This window comes from Petaurus breviceps, unplaced genomic scaffold, assembly GCF_028583685.1.
Source record: "Petaurus breviceps papuanus isolate PSGF00001 unplaced genomic scaffold, PetGlider_PUasm1.0 140, whole genome shotgun sequence".
NCBI classification, from domain to species: domain Eukaryota; kingdom Metazoa; phylum Chordata; class Mammalia; order Diprotodontia; family Petauridae; genus Petaurus; species Petaurus breviceps.
Window position 1 is genome coordinate 8,961,749 of NW_027185698.1, and position 14,611 is coordinate 8,976,359.

The following is a 14,611-nucleotide window of genomic DNA, read 5'->3' on the forward strand; positions in this document are numbered from 1 at the left end:
AATAGTCTAATTTTTCAAATATGTAGAGAATTGAGGCAAGTAATAAAAGAGTCATTCCCCAGTTGATAAATGGACAAAGGATATGAAGAGGAAGTTTTCAGCGAAAGAAATCAAAGCTTTCAAAAGTCACATTTTTAAATGCTCTAAATCACTACTGATATAGATATGCAAATTTAAAAACATTCTGAGATATGAACTTACATCTGTCAGATTGGCTAAATTGACAGAAAAAGTGGCAAATCCTGCAGGGATATGGAAGAATTAAAACACTAATACACTGTTGGTAGATTTGTGAACTAATTCAACTATTCTGGAGAACAATTCAGATCTACACCAAAAGGCATATACTGTTTGACCCACCCTTGCCTCTACTGAGTCTATGTCTGAAAGAGTTTAAGAAAATGGACATTGACTTTTTGTACAAAAGATATTTAAGCTTATTTGTGTGTGGTGGGAAAGAATTGGAAATTGAGAGGATTCTCATTAATTGGGGACTGATAAAAGAAGTTTTGGTATATGATTGTGATGAAATACTTGTTTTATAAGAAATGACAAGCAGGATGGTTTCAGAAAATTGTGGGAAGACTTATATGATCTCATTAAAGTGAAGAAAGCAGAAATGGGCACATTTTACACAATAATAACAATATTTTAAGGACATCCAACTATGAAAGACTTAGCTATTCTGATCAAGACTATGTCCAAGACAATTCCAAAGGACCTATGATAAAAAATACAACCCACATCCAAAGAGAAATAATAAATTCTGAATGTAAAATGAAGCATTCTTCTTTTATACTATTTTTATTGTTTTATTTTGTTTTTTTTTCTAATATGAAAATATGTTCTGCATGGCCTCATATGTATAATTGAAATCAAATAGTTTGCCTTTTCAAGGAGGTCAAGGGGAAGGGAATCAGTGAGGTAGAGTATATGGAAGTTACAATTTTAATAAATGATTATTAATTTGACATATAATTTCAAATATCTAGTGAAATAAAAATATTTTTTAAAAAATAAAATTTTTTGTTTATATTCTTAGACTGGTACTCCATCAGGTTGAATGTATTAGATTTCTAGGTAAATGTCATTTCCTTGTAGATCCACTTTAGAGGAAACTTAAGATATTGCTTTATTCTAGGTATTTGAGAGCATCTGTAATGCAATATAACACAATGGAAACAGAGCATAATTTGGAATCAGAGAACTTCCAGTTACATCTCAACAGTCATGTAACCTTTGGAAGGTCACTAAAACTTTCCAGAATTAACTTTCCTCATCTGTAAAATGATGAGGATTGAACTAGGCATCTGTGATCCTAGAGATCTACTTCTAGGGATTTTCTTAAAATATTTACTATAGATATTTTCTCCAATCTCTTTATTTTATCTTAATTTTAGTGGAATACTTTCATGTTGTATAAAATATTTTCTTTTTAAATAATCAAACACTCATACTTTAAAAAAATTCTAATTTGCAAATCTTAAGTCTCTTTATTTACCAGAGAAATGGAAAAGCTCTGATATAAGTTTAGTAAACTGGGTAAAAGTCCAAGTTCAATTTCTGGCTATTTGAATTTGTTTCTGAAGGAAGTTCTCAACTTAAGGCCTTAAGTTTCTTCTTCTGAAAAAATGAATGAATCAGAACAAGTAATGTTTAGTGTACCTATTGTGCTAATATTTTGTGAGTAGGGACATGTTACCTCTGGTAAGAAGGGGGAATGAAAATAAGTATATATAAACATGTATACACTAGCAATATCCTCCATTATGATTTTAAATGAATGCAAATTTATGTTCAAAAACTTTTTATAACAATCTGAAATCCTTATTTGTTATTAAGGGTCTTTACCATCAAATGCCAAAGATTCTTTTTTTTTTTCATGTCCTGGAAGGCTTAAGGTTAAAGACTTTTCAGAATAATATTTTAAGTTTATAAAATAAAATACACATGATTACTAATTTTAACATGTAGCTATCATTAAAAAAGAACAAGTTCATGAACCATAGGTTAAGTTCCCCCAATTTATCCTTAGCCTAACTTTCTAGTCATATATGCAATAAAGCAAATCATGTACAAAAGAATTTTCCAAACCCAATCAAGCTGATTTATTCACTTGTCTCTAATGTCTTGTACTTTTCTACTTACTCCTATGCATTAATTCAGGTTCATTGACTCAGAATTTTTATTCTCCTATTCTTCTCTAGACATCTCTCTTATCTCTCAATCAATGTCTATTTTCATCCCTTCTTCCTCTATAAAGGCTCCGGTAGGCAGTTTGACCTAATGTAGTTTCTCCTCTAAAATTTTAGAGTAAATGCAATCCATATCACTCAATTGAGAGTTGACTATATCCTGATTTGTGACTCCGTCTCTTCTGCTATTTTGACTTGCTATTTAAATCTCTATTGCTGTTTTATTGTTTATATCCTGTGGTATCTTTCATAAAATGGAACATTTTTTCTCTTATTCCCACCCTTCTTCCTCATCAAGCAATCATCTATATTCAGACATGGTGATCTTACTGTAGTAATGAATAGGAATAAGAAATAGTTTTGGAAAGAATGGTTCTAGATCTCATGATGAAAAGTACAGTTGGAATTACTAATATTGAAAAAATAGTAAGATACCTTTTTCTCTAAGGTTGAAAAAGATGTATAGAGGAAGACATATAGGAATTTTGAGATGAAGAATAAAAAAAATTGAATCAACTCATGTTGGAGTTCCATGAAGTTAGTTTGAGAATATCATTGTCAGAGAATGAGGAGGGCAGGGTGAAGTTGTAGACCTGAAGAGAGTAGAAAATATTGAGACAACAGTCATAGGGCATGCATGTTTAATACGGAGTGGGTAAGGCATGAAAAAAAGTTGACAAATGACTTGTATATATTACTTTATGAAGTGCTTTTCTCATAACAATAATGTGAAGTAGATAATGAGAATATTATCACTTATAAAACAAATGAGAAACTTTAGCTTAAAAAGGTTAATTTGACTGGTCCAAGACCATGCCACCAAGTGTATAATGAGCATTTTAACCCAAGATATATGATTCCAAGTCTACTATTCATTATAGCCTGCTACTCTAATGCCGGGATACAATTCCTAAGATCAAAAACATGTTATAGAAGAAAAGATGGTTTTGAAAACAGTATATAAAGCATGATTGAAAAGAAGAAATACATGATCATACATTTAAGAGATCCCAATTGAGGTTAGATAGAATCAATTTGTAGTAGAATGCATCCCTACCTTTTTAATGACTATCTAAAGTAATGCTTAGTAGCTCAAGTATGAATACAAGACAAATGGATTATGTGGTTTAGACAGGGTTAAAGATTTGCCAGACACACAATGCACAGAGTTCATGGTTGAGGAGAGTTTTTAATTTATTAATGTTGAAGTGGTTAACCATGGAAATCCAGTGTTGCAAGGGAATCTAGTGAACATAGAAAGTAGCTAATGAATATTTTCCTAATTAGTGGTCATCAAATTAAATTTTTAAAGTCAAAATTAAAATTCCAGTGGGCATATCAGCAAATCTTTTCACTAACTAGATCATCCATGAAATTGTCTGCTTTATAGACCTCACAATTCCAGGTTAGATTCCACTAATGCTTTTGAATTAACAGCATATTCTTAAACACATTTGAATCACATGAAGCAAAGCAATGCTTCTATTGGTAAAAAATGTCAGATATATACTGGTTTTAAAATATGTACTATTTTTTCCCAATGAAAAACATGTTTTTTTTTTAAAAAGTCTCATTTTGTCCATGTTCAACTATTTAATAACATATTTTTTTCCCCTTCACTCTTCCTCTTTTTTATCTGTTCAGATTTTGGCTTGGAAGGTTACAGAGTTTTATCTCTTTGCTGACTATGCATCTCTAGCATTGTTTCACAAGTGAGAAAAACATGTTAGCTTACAAAACCAAAATTGATTTCACACTTTTTGGACTCTTCCTATTCAAAGCAATGGAAAGTTGAGGCACTTAAAAAGTTTAAAGAAATAAGTGAACTGCTAAGATTATAGCCACGGTAAGGCATCATGTGTGATTATCTGAAGAAAAATTTTTAAAAAATTCATATAATATTCTCTGACTTTGGTTTTAAAGAGAAAGAGGCTAGAATGGAAGTATTATTTGGTATTTTAACTTATTGCAATAGCATCCTAACAGGATGTTCCACTTCTATTTATCCTCTTCCATTCATGAACCTTAAAAGTTTCCTTGAACTGCTGGGAGCATGATCTTTTTTATGAATTAATCTTTTCATGTCACTTTGCTCATGAATTTTTCACAGTTCTCTTTCATGTGCCAAATAAAGAACAAAGTCTTCTGCTTAGAACTGAATACTTGAAAGTCTGGCACCAAATATTTGCAAAGCCTTTCACAAACATAGTTTTTCCTGCTTCCATGTCTTTGCCCAAACTGATCCTTTTGCCTGGCATATTTTCTCCAAATTCTGAGCTCCTTAATTCTTAGCCAGCCTTTAAATCAAAACTTAGATAATGGGTTCTGTGACCACAAAGGTGGAAGACTATGCATTTTTCTCTAGTCCCTACTAACTCTAAAAATCCTCCAAGGAAAGAATCATATGCCAGGAGTAGATCAATTACAACTATCTCTTATTTATAAGTTTACAAAGCATGTTATTTACTTTTTTTTCTTTTTTGTTTGCTTGTTTTTTGGAAGGGAGAAGGAAAGAGATTTAAGGGTAAGTGACTTGCCCAGGGTCCCATAGCTAGTAAGTGTTGTGTCTGAGGCCAGATTTGAACTCAGGTCCTCCTGACTCTAGGGTCAGTGCACTATTCACTGCACCACTTAGCTGCCCTTTTTTTGTTTTCAACATTCATTTTATATAAGATTTTGATTTCAATTTTTTTCCTCCTTTCCTCCCTATAAAACCAAGGATGAACAGCTTTCCAGAAGACTGTTACTGTGGACAGCTTTAAGGTTTTAGTCACATAATTTAGTGAACTCTCTATTTACTCAGCAGTAAACTAAAGCAAAACATTCACAGAAACCAAAGTATAGCATTCACAATGTCATAACAATAATTTATGACTAAAGTGGCCACATAATTTTCACCAAAGTAGCTACATAGTTTTAAACAAAAGATATCATTCAGTAAGTCCTTAACTCAATCATCCTGAAGGATCAAGCCTCCTTAAGGGATACAAAGTACAAAAGTCAGTGTTCTCCACCCTTAGGTCACATTGTCCTAATCTCTCAGTCAAAACGTCTTCTTTCTTCTTGTTTGGAGTTTAGATCCCAATCATCCTTCTCAGTTACCTTTAATAGGTAGAAAGTTCTCTAGGCTACAGACCCACAAATAAGTCTGAGAACTCAGCACAGACCCACAGACAAGGTCTAAGAATTCAGTACACATCATCAGTATGGTCCCAGGACCTCTGAGACCCTCCACCAGGACTTCTCTAAATAGACAACAACAAAGCCTCTTTCAGGGCTTCCAGTAAGGTCCCAGAGCTTCTGTACAAAGTATTAAAAATCAAAATTCAGTATAGACAGAAGAGACAAACAGAGTGCTGCCACTACAAATGTTGCCTTCTCAATTCTGCTCCTTCCCAGCTTGGGCTTCTCCTTATATATGGTCACTAGCTCCTGCCTGTTCTGCCCACTTTTTAAGTTTTTCTTCTTCCTGTCTTTGGCAAGTCCCTCCCACTGTGAGTTTCACCAGTTCTGTTGTTTTCTGTTACAGAAATCCTGGAGGAGAGTTTCACATGTCCTGGGAATATACTGACAATTTGTGTTGGGTTTTCAGACTTTCTGGATCTGTGTTGATATCACAGGCAGAAAGTGAATTGATGATGGTGTCGGCAAAGTGTATGGATGTGGTTTTGGCTCTGTTACGCTTATCCTCATTACATATAATGCTTGCTAATAGTTTTAGATACATGTTACTTACCATTTTAAGGAAAACACCATTTATTATTATGTTCTCTAGTGTTTTTTTATTTTTTTTAATAGGAATGGGTGCTTCATTTTAGGAAAAACTTTTTCTACATCTACTGAGAAAATCATATGATTTCTGTTAATTTTGTTGTTTAATTTGGTCAATTATGTTGATAGTTTTCCTAATATTGAACCAGTTCTACATAAATTTCTGTATAAATCACACCTGGTCATAGTAATCCTTGGGATATATTGCTGTAATCTCTTTGCTAATATTTTATTAAAATTTTTTGCATCAACATTCATTTGGAAAATTGGTCCATAATTTTCTTTCTCTGTTTCAACTCTTCCTAGTGTAAGTATCAGCACCATATTAATATCCTAAAAAGAATTTGGTGGGATTCCTTCATTGCCTATTTTTCAAAGAAAAATTATATGGTATTGTAATTAATTATTCTTTAAATGTTTGGTAGAATTCACTTGTAAGTGCATCTAGCCCTAGGGATTTTTTCTTAAAGAGTTCACTGATGACTCTTTCAATTTCTTTTTCTAAAGTGCGTGGTTTTTTATGTATTTTATTTGCTCTTCTGTTAATATGAGCAATTTATATTTTTGTAAATATTCATCCATTTTACTTTGATTGTCACATTTCTTGGCATACACTGGGGCAAAGTAGCTCACAATTATTGTTTTAATTTCTTCTTCATTGGTAGTGATTTTTTCCCTTTCATTTTTGATACTGGTTATTTGGTTTTCTTCTTTCTTTTTTCTTAAATCAAATTAAACAAAGGTTTATTTATTTTATTGGTTTTCTGAATAACAGCAACTCTTAGTTTTATTCATGAAATCAGTAACTTTATTAATTTCAATTTTATTAAACCCTCCTTTGATTTTCAGAATTTCTAATTTGGTATTCAATTAGAGATTTTTTTTAATTTGTTATTTTTCTAGATTTTTCAGTTTTATGCCCAGTTCTTTGATCTCCTCTTTCTCTGCTTTGTTCATGTAAGCATTTAGCCATGTAAAATTTCCCATAAGAATTGCTTTGGTTCCAACTTCTCTCTGAGCAGCTCACCTCTCTTGGTTATCCATGTTTGTCATTGTCCTCCCATGTCCACCAGGTTGACCACCCATAGGACCTTGAAGGTCTCCTCTTCTAGTCCCCAGAGTTTTAGCAGCCATTCCTACTCCAGCATCCCCAGCTCCCAAATCAGATACTTCTCCTTTTCTAGGTTGGGGAGTAGCAGCAGCTTCCAATGGCACTTGGGCTCAGGGTAGCATGGGTATGGGCTTCTGGGAGAGCAGCAGAGTTGGTGGGATCACAGTGGTCTCTGTCAATCAGAGCCTCCTTAGTCCCCTGAATCTGGAGCTGGACCCCAACATCCAGGTCATGAGGACCCAAGAGAAGGAGCAGATTAAGACCCTCAACAAAAAGTTTGCTTCCTTCATTGACAAGGTACACTTCCTAGAACAGCAGAATAAGATGCTGGAGAACAAATGGAGCCTTGACCCACAGCAGAAGACATCCTAGAGCAACATGGACACCCTGTTTGAGAGTTACATTGCCAACCTTCAAAGGCAGATGAACTCCATGGGGCAGGAGAAACTGAAACTAGAGGTGGAGTTGGGTAACATGCAGGGTCTTGTGGAAGATTTCAAAGACAAGTATGAGGATGAGATCAGTAAGTGGAAAGAAATGGAGAATGAGTTTGTTTCATTAAGAAGGATGTGGATGAAGCCTTTTGAACAAAGTGGAACTGGAGGCCAGTTTGGAAGGCCTGGTTGGTGAGATTAACTTCCTCACACAGCTATATAAAGAAGAGATATGAGAATTGCAGTCCCAGGTTTCTGACACCTAAGTGGTCCTATCTATGGACAATGTTCACTCCTTGGACCTGGATAGCATTATTGCTGATGTTCAAGACCAATGTGAGGATATTGCCAATTGCAGCTGAGCTGAGGCTGAGAGCATGCACCAAATCAAGTATGAGGAACTGCAGACCCTGAATGGGAAACATGGAGATTGGAATGGCAAGCAAAGAAGTAGGGCTCAGAGAGGTCATCCATCTAATACCTCTGGCAGCTAAGAAAACCCAAGTGTTTTGGATGAAAGCTCCCCTGTCTGGTGGCAGAGTCCTACTGTGGCAAAAAGCCCAGGGATCAAGTGACTGAGGGGTGACGTGACCAGGCAAAGGAAACAAAGCAAACAGAAGATTCCAACATTAGACTCCTATTTTGGGGGAAAAAAAGGAGCAAAGCCTGGAACAGGAGGAAGACAGTGAAGTCAGAACTCCTACATCAAAAGCTTCAAAGGAAAATATGAGTTGGTTACAGGCCATAGAGAATCTTAAGAATCAGATAAGAGAAGTGGAGGAAAAATTGGGAAGAGAAATGAAAACAATGCAAGAAAATTACAAAATGAGAGTCAACAGCCTGACTGAGGAAAGTCACACCTTAAAAAATAGATTAACTCAAATAGCAAAAGAGGCTGAAAAAGCAATGAGGAGAAGAATGACTTAAAAAGCCAAATTTTCCAGATGGAAAAAGAATCTCAAAAGCTCACTGAGGATAATCATTGCTTCAGAATTAGATGGAAGCAAATGGAAGCTAATGACTTTGTGAGAAACCAAGATGCAGTTAAACATATCCAAACAAATGAAAGAATAGAAGGAAATGTGAAATATCTAATGGGAAAAGCCACTGACCTGGAAAATAGATCCAGGAGAGATAATTTAAAAATTATTGGACTACCTGAAAGCCATGGTAAAAATAAGAACCTAGAAATCATCCTCCAGGAAGTTCTCAAAGAAAACTGCCCTAATGTTTTAGAAACACAGGGCAAAATCGAGGTTGAAAGAATCCACTGATCATGTCCTGAAAAAGATCCCAAAAAGAAAACTCCTAGGAATATTATAGCCAGGTTCTGGAATTCCCAGAATAAGGAGAGAATATTACAAGCAGCTAGGATGAAAAAATTTGAATATTGTGGAAACAAAATCAGGATAACACAGGATCTGGCAGCTTCTACACTGAGGGATCAAAGGGCTTGGAATATGACATTGCGGAGGTCAAAGGAGCTTGGATTAAAACCAAGAGTCACCTACCCAGCAAAACTGAGTAACATGTTTCAGGGGAAAATATGGTAATTCAGTAGAATACAGAACTTTCAAGCATTCTTGCTGAAAAACCCAGAGTTGAATAGAAAATTTGACATTCAGATACAAGAAGCAAGAGAAGCGTGAGAAGGTAAACAGGGAAAAGAAATCATAAGAATTTATCAAAGTTGAATTATTAACATTCCTACATGGAAAAACAATAATTGTAACTGATGAAACTTTTCTCAGTATGAAAAGAGTTGAAGAGAATAGAAATATCTATCTATCTATCTATCTATCTATTCATCTATCTATCTATCTATATCTATATATGTGTCTATATATGAGGGTATATGGGCATATGAATACACATGTGAATGTGTATATATATATATATGTTTACAGGTATACATAGATAGAGGGCACAGGATGAATTTAATAGGAAGGGATGATACTTAAAAGGTGAAATTAAGAGGTGAGAGAGGAATCTAATGAGAAGTGATGAGGAGAGACAGATTGGGGTAAGCTATCTCATTGTAATGGGAATGCAAATTTGGAAGATCTTCCCTTCCCCTAGGCTAAAGTGCACCTGAAGCCTGGGGTGGGAGGCTTGTTTTTCAGTAGATACTTTTTGATTGGCCAGTGAGTCAATAAGGTTGTTACATTCTCTGAGCCAGGAGAAGGCTATATAAGCCCTGATGTGTAGCTTTGTTTTGGGGGCTCACTTTGAGAAGTGTTCTGTGATTTGATCTGTATTCTGGGAAGCCGTTGTCCAGGGCCCCCCCGGCTTTGAAAAACCCAGATGTGGAAACCCAGATGTTGACTGGGTATGGATGTAATGGTTGGACAGTTTGGAAAGCTGTCTACTTGATCTGTTTCTGTCTTGATAATTCTGCCTGTATACTTTGAAGTTTGGGGTGCTGACCTTTTTCCCCTGAACAAGGTAAACGATATATGTCTGACTGATTAAAGTAAGCTTGTGAACCCATTTTGAGTTGCTTTCCTTTAACAAAGCAGATCCAAGAACCTGTATTGGCAGACACCTTGGAGACGCTGGGGTGCTTGCCGCTACACTCATATAGAAGAGGCAAGGGAAAATGTTTACAAGGGAAGGAAAGAATAGGAAGGCAAAAGGGAATTGGTCAATCTTATTCTCATTGACTTTGGCTTGGGGAGGAAATGAAATACACCGTACATAGGGTATCTCACCCTACAGGAGAGTAGGGGGGAAGGGCATGAGAGGTGGGGATGATGGAAGGGAGGGCAGGCTGGGGGGTAGGGAAGTTGGAAGCACCCACTTTTGAAAAGGGACGGGATCAAGTAGAGAATAGAACAAGTGGGAGGTGAAATAGTATGGAGGGAAGTATAGTCAGTCTTTTACAATATATCTATTATGTTATTGTTTTGCATTAGTTATACATGTGCAACCTATACTGAACTGCTTATCTTCCCAGTAAGGGAAGATTGTACAATCTATACTGAAATGCTTATCTTCCCAGTAAGGGTGGGTGACAAGGGAGGAAGGGCATGATTCTGGAATTCAAAATTTTAAAATCAAATGTTTAAATATACATACATACATACATACACACTATTTTACATGTAATGGGGAAATAAGATATACAGGCACTGGGTCATAGAGATCCACCTTGCCCTAGTGGAAAACTCCAAAGGGATATGGGAGAAAATATGGAAGAGAACAGATTGGAGGAGGGGATATCCTGTGGGACTGCTATTTTGGGGCAGTGGGTAAGGGAAAATCAGGAAAAAAAATTTGTAACACAAAATCTGGTGGAAATGAATGATGTAAATCAGAAGTTAATAAAGCATTTGAAAAATGGAAAAAAAAATAAAATAAAATATTTGCACAAACACACTTCGTTGAGCAAAAGTCCACTTTAGGGTCTTTCTGCCCAACAGAATAAATCCTATACATATGTCAAATTTATATGATTCCTTTAAATATAAAATTAGATGTAATGCATTTTAAGAGCATGTACAGAACTTAGATCTCCATGGCTATTTTGGGGCACATATGGAATAAACAATGAAGTATTTGGGGATGATGAAGTAATAACCTAGTTCCCACAATGATGCCAAGGGGAGGACACTGAATCAGTGATGATTGGCCACTCAGGAAACATCTCTTTCTCTTTGTCTCTTTCACCCCCTCTCTTTCTGTTACGTGTATGTGTGTGTGTGTGTGTGTGTGTGTGTGTGTGTGCAGTAACTGAAGAAAGATCTATATGCATGCTAAATGCATATGGGTAATAATACACACACATAAATATACATACAATATTTCAGATTTAAATAGACCTATTATGAGATGCAAATAGTGAGTAGAATGAATTCAAAAGTTCAAAAGTTTTATTTCTTAATGACCCTAATCTTCTCCTGAACCAAAAGGTCATTATTCTATTTTTTAATACTGGTTTATATTTAGTGTTCTTACATGCCTGAAATTCATAAAATTCTAAAGTCTTGAAAACCTGAAATTGAATCTCATTTTAGTGGAAATAGAAATGTATGATGGGTAAAATCTGAAATAATTGAAGAAACAAAGTTTCAGTCTTCAAAGCATATTGATTTAATAAGCAATGTTTTCCAGTTGGGAATAGGCCTCCTCCGCTTGGCACTGGACCCATAAATACCGGGGAAGACACTTTTTGATGAACTAAAAGGAAATAAATAACAGGATATAAACCAGGATACAAGATTAAGTAATCTGATTTCAAGTCAAAGGAAGGATGATGGATTTTCCAGATTGAGACAGGGTAAGCACATGGGTATATTTCCATGAAATTAGAAAAAGAGGTGTCCCACTCTACTCCCAAGTGTTTATATTCAAGCAAAGGGAAAAAAAATAACTGAATTACTAGTAGGGAGCCAGTGTTCGGATAATATATATGGGTTGTTTAAAATTTGTAATTGTGAGAAAATGTATCAATCTTCAGACCTTACTGGGTGTCTCATCAGTATAACCTAGATACTCAGTTAAGGGTTGCTATGTAACAAGTAGAGGTGGTTCAGTATTTCAACCATGTATGATTAGATTCAAATAATACAATAAAGTTTCCTCACAATTTCCATGATCGAACAAAGTTTTCTCATAAGACAGAAATTAAAGTAGACCCATAATTGAATAAAAAGGGAACTAAGCTTGTTCCCAAGTTAAGTAACAAGATGGAGTTTGGTTTACACAATTCTCACAATTCCTTCAATTCTCCATTTTAATTCATGGGAAGGATAATAGAACTCCTTCCACCCCCATGTATCCCTTATCTATTAGTCAAATATCTAAGGTTTTTAATGTGCTTTACTCAAAATCAACATTATATACTAATTAAAAAACACTGTGAAACATCGCAAATACTTCAATATAACAGCTAACAGAGCCTGAAAACAATAACGATGATATACAAACCTTGTTAAATAGACTCTATAGGTAAACTAAGTTAGGCTATAGATCAAAGTACTTAGAAAACTCCCAATGAACTAATTTTGAGAAGTAAGATTTAAATGTCAACAAGGTAACTGAAAAAAAAAACTCAACAAACATAAAAACCATGAATCCAAAGGCCAAAAAAAAATACAGTAATGATCATAAATTCTAAATAACATCAAGTATCCTTGTATTCTAGTAAACCACTCCCAATATCCATTTAATGAACACATTTTGTCTTGCATCCCAGATATCCCATGTAGTCATTAGGTCAATTAAGATATCTTCTCCTGGATATTATAGAATAGGACACATTCTCAGGGCAGCTCTAAATGACTATCTGCTCCTCTGGTTCAAAATTATTTCTAGATTACTATGTAATTCTACTAAAATCTGCTTATACCAAAACTTAATGCAATTTTGGGAAATCTCTTTAATTTGCTTTTCCAACAACTATTTCATGCAGGGAAAATTAGATCAAATATTATGGTTCTGGTCTAATTCACAACAGAGCTATAAGAAAAACATCAAATTAGGAACCCATAATTCATCTATAACTTCAGAGAATTTCAGTTTTTATATGCCACTTCCTTATTTCATCTTAATCTAAACCCTGTGCCTGACATAAGAATCTTAAAAAATCATTAGGGTCTAACTTATAATATGAACTCTTCTATCTTTTAAAATTATCAGACATATTCTTTAAAGTAGGAAAATAATTTCACTTTCTTTGTAATTATCAATAGAATTTATATGTAAGATTTTTAATCCAATTTGAGAAATTATTACTAAAAAAAATCAAAGTGTACATTTGTATAATAGATGTTTTTGGAAGTCAATATACACATATGTATGTAGTTCTTAGAGAAATTAGCCTAATCCTTTTGCTTTCTCAAAATTTATTATTTCATTTACTTAGAAATCTTTTGAATTATATCTTTGACTTATTACTTTGTCTAATTCATATGCCACCCCCCAACCCTTGGAAGATATAATTCTATATAATAATTTGAACACAAATACAAATTATAAGATTTTTTCATACTTGTGTTCTAATACAGTAACTTGGTGATATTTTAATATCTATTAATTAATTGATTTAGTATTATACTTACAAAATTTCTACTGCTCACCTACCCTGATTTTAGAAATTTGCTATGAAAAGAAAAGGAGAACTATAATGATAGCAGTGTTAACTCTCTTCCCTTCAAGGGCACAGGCTAACCTGACATATAGTGTAACAGGAGAAAAAGTCCCTTAGCTCAGTTTTATTGCAGGTACAATTCATATCTGACAACCAGTCATGTAGCAAAGGTCCACACTATTCACAAGGTATCAAAAGCCAGGTTCAGGAGATAACAGGTGAGAAATTTTCCTGTTTAGAAAGGAAATAACACAATGTGTCAACTATGTTAAAAGTAACTTATCTTAGGCCATACCAAAGTCATCCATTCAACTTTTCTTCAGAATAAACTTGTAGCACTTTTCAGACTTGAGCACAAACTATTTTCTACTATTGACTTCATGACAATTCAGACAACAATTCCTGTAATCAAAACTCAGAACAATAGTAAATAAGAGTTGCAAGAGTTTTTATATCAAATACCAAATTTCACTATTACTTTGAATATGATTAGTTTTCTCATGTTCCCCTAAAAGTTATATGTCATTTATTCTTTTCTCATTGTTCAGTCATTTTTCAGTTACATCCAATTTTTTGTGACCCTTACAGAGGTTTTCTTGGCAGAAATACTGGAATAGTTTGTCATTTCTTTCTCCAGTTCATTCTACAGATGAGGAAACTGAGTCAAACATGGCTAAATGACCTGTTCTGGGGCTCAATTTGAACTCAGAAAGACAAACCTTCCTAACTCCCGGCCTTACACTGTACACTGCACCACCAATCTGCCCCATTTGTCCTTTACCATGTTAAAACTAACATTCTGAGTTTCAGCCTACAGTGAATACCTGATAGTTGATGCATATTAATATTTTGAAGTCATATCTTTCATTATTTTATAAATGATATATTTTTCTTTTTTTTTAATTATAGCTACTATTATATTAAGCTTGTAAAATACCCACCTTTGAAGAAGAGAAGGAGAGGGGATCATACTTAATCAGTCTGAAGTTCTTAAACTTCATTATTTAGA

General features: G+C 34.4%; 1 pseudogene; it reads left to right on the forward strand.

Moving 5' to 3' along the window:
• Positions 1-7,028: 7,028 nt before the first annotated feature.
• LOC138151324 (keratin, type II cytoskeletal 8-like) lies at positions 7,029-8,005 on the forward strand (annotated as a pseudogene).
• The last annotated feature ends 6,606 nt before the right edge of the window (positions 8,006-14,611 follow it).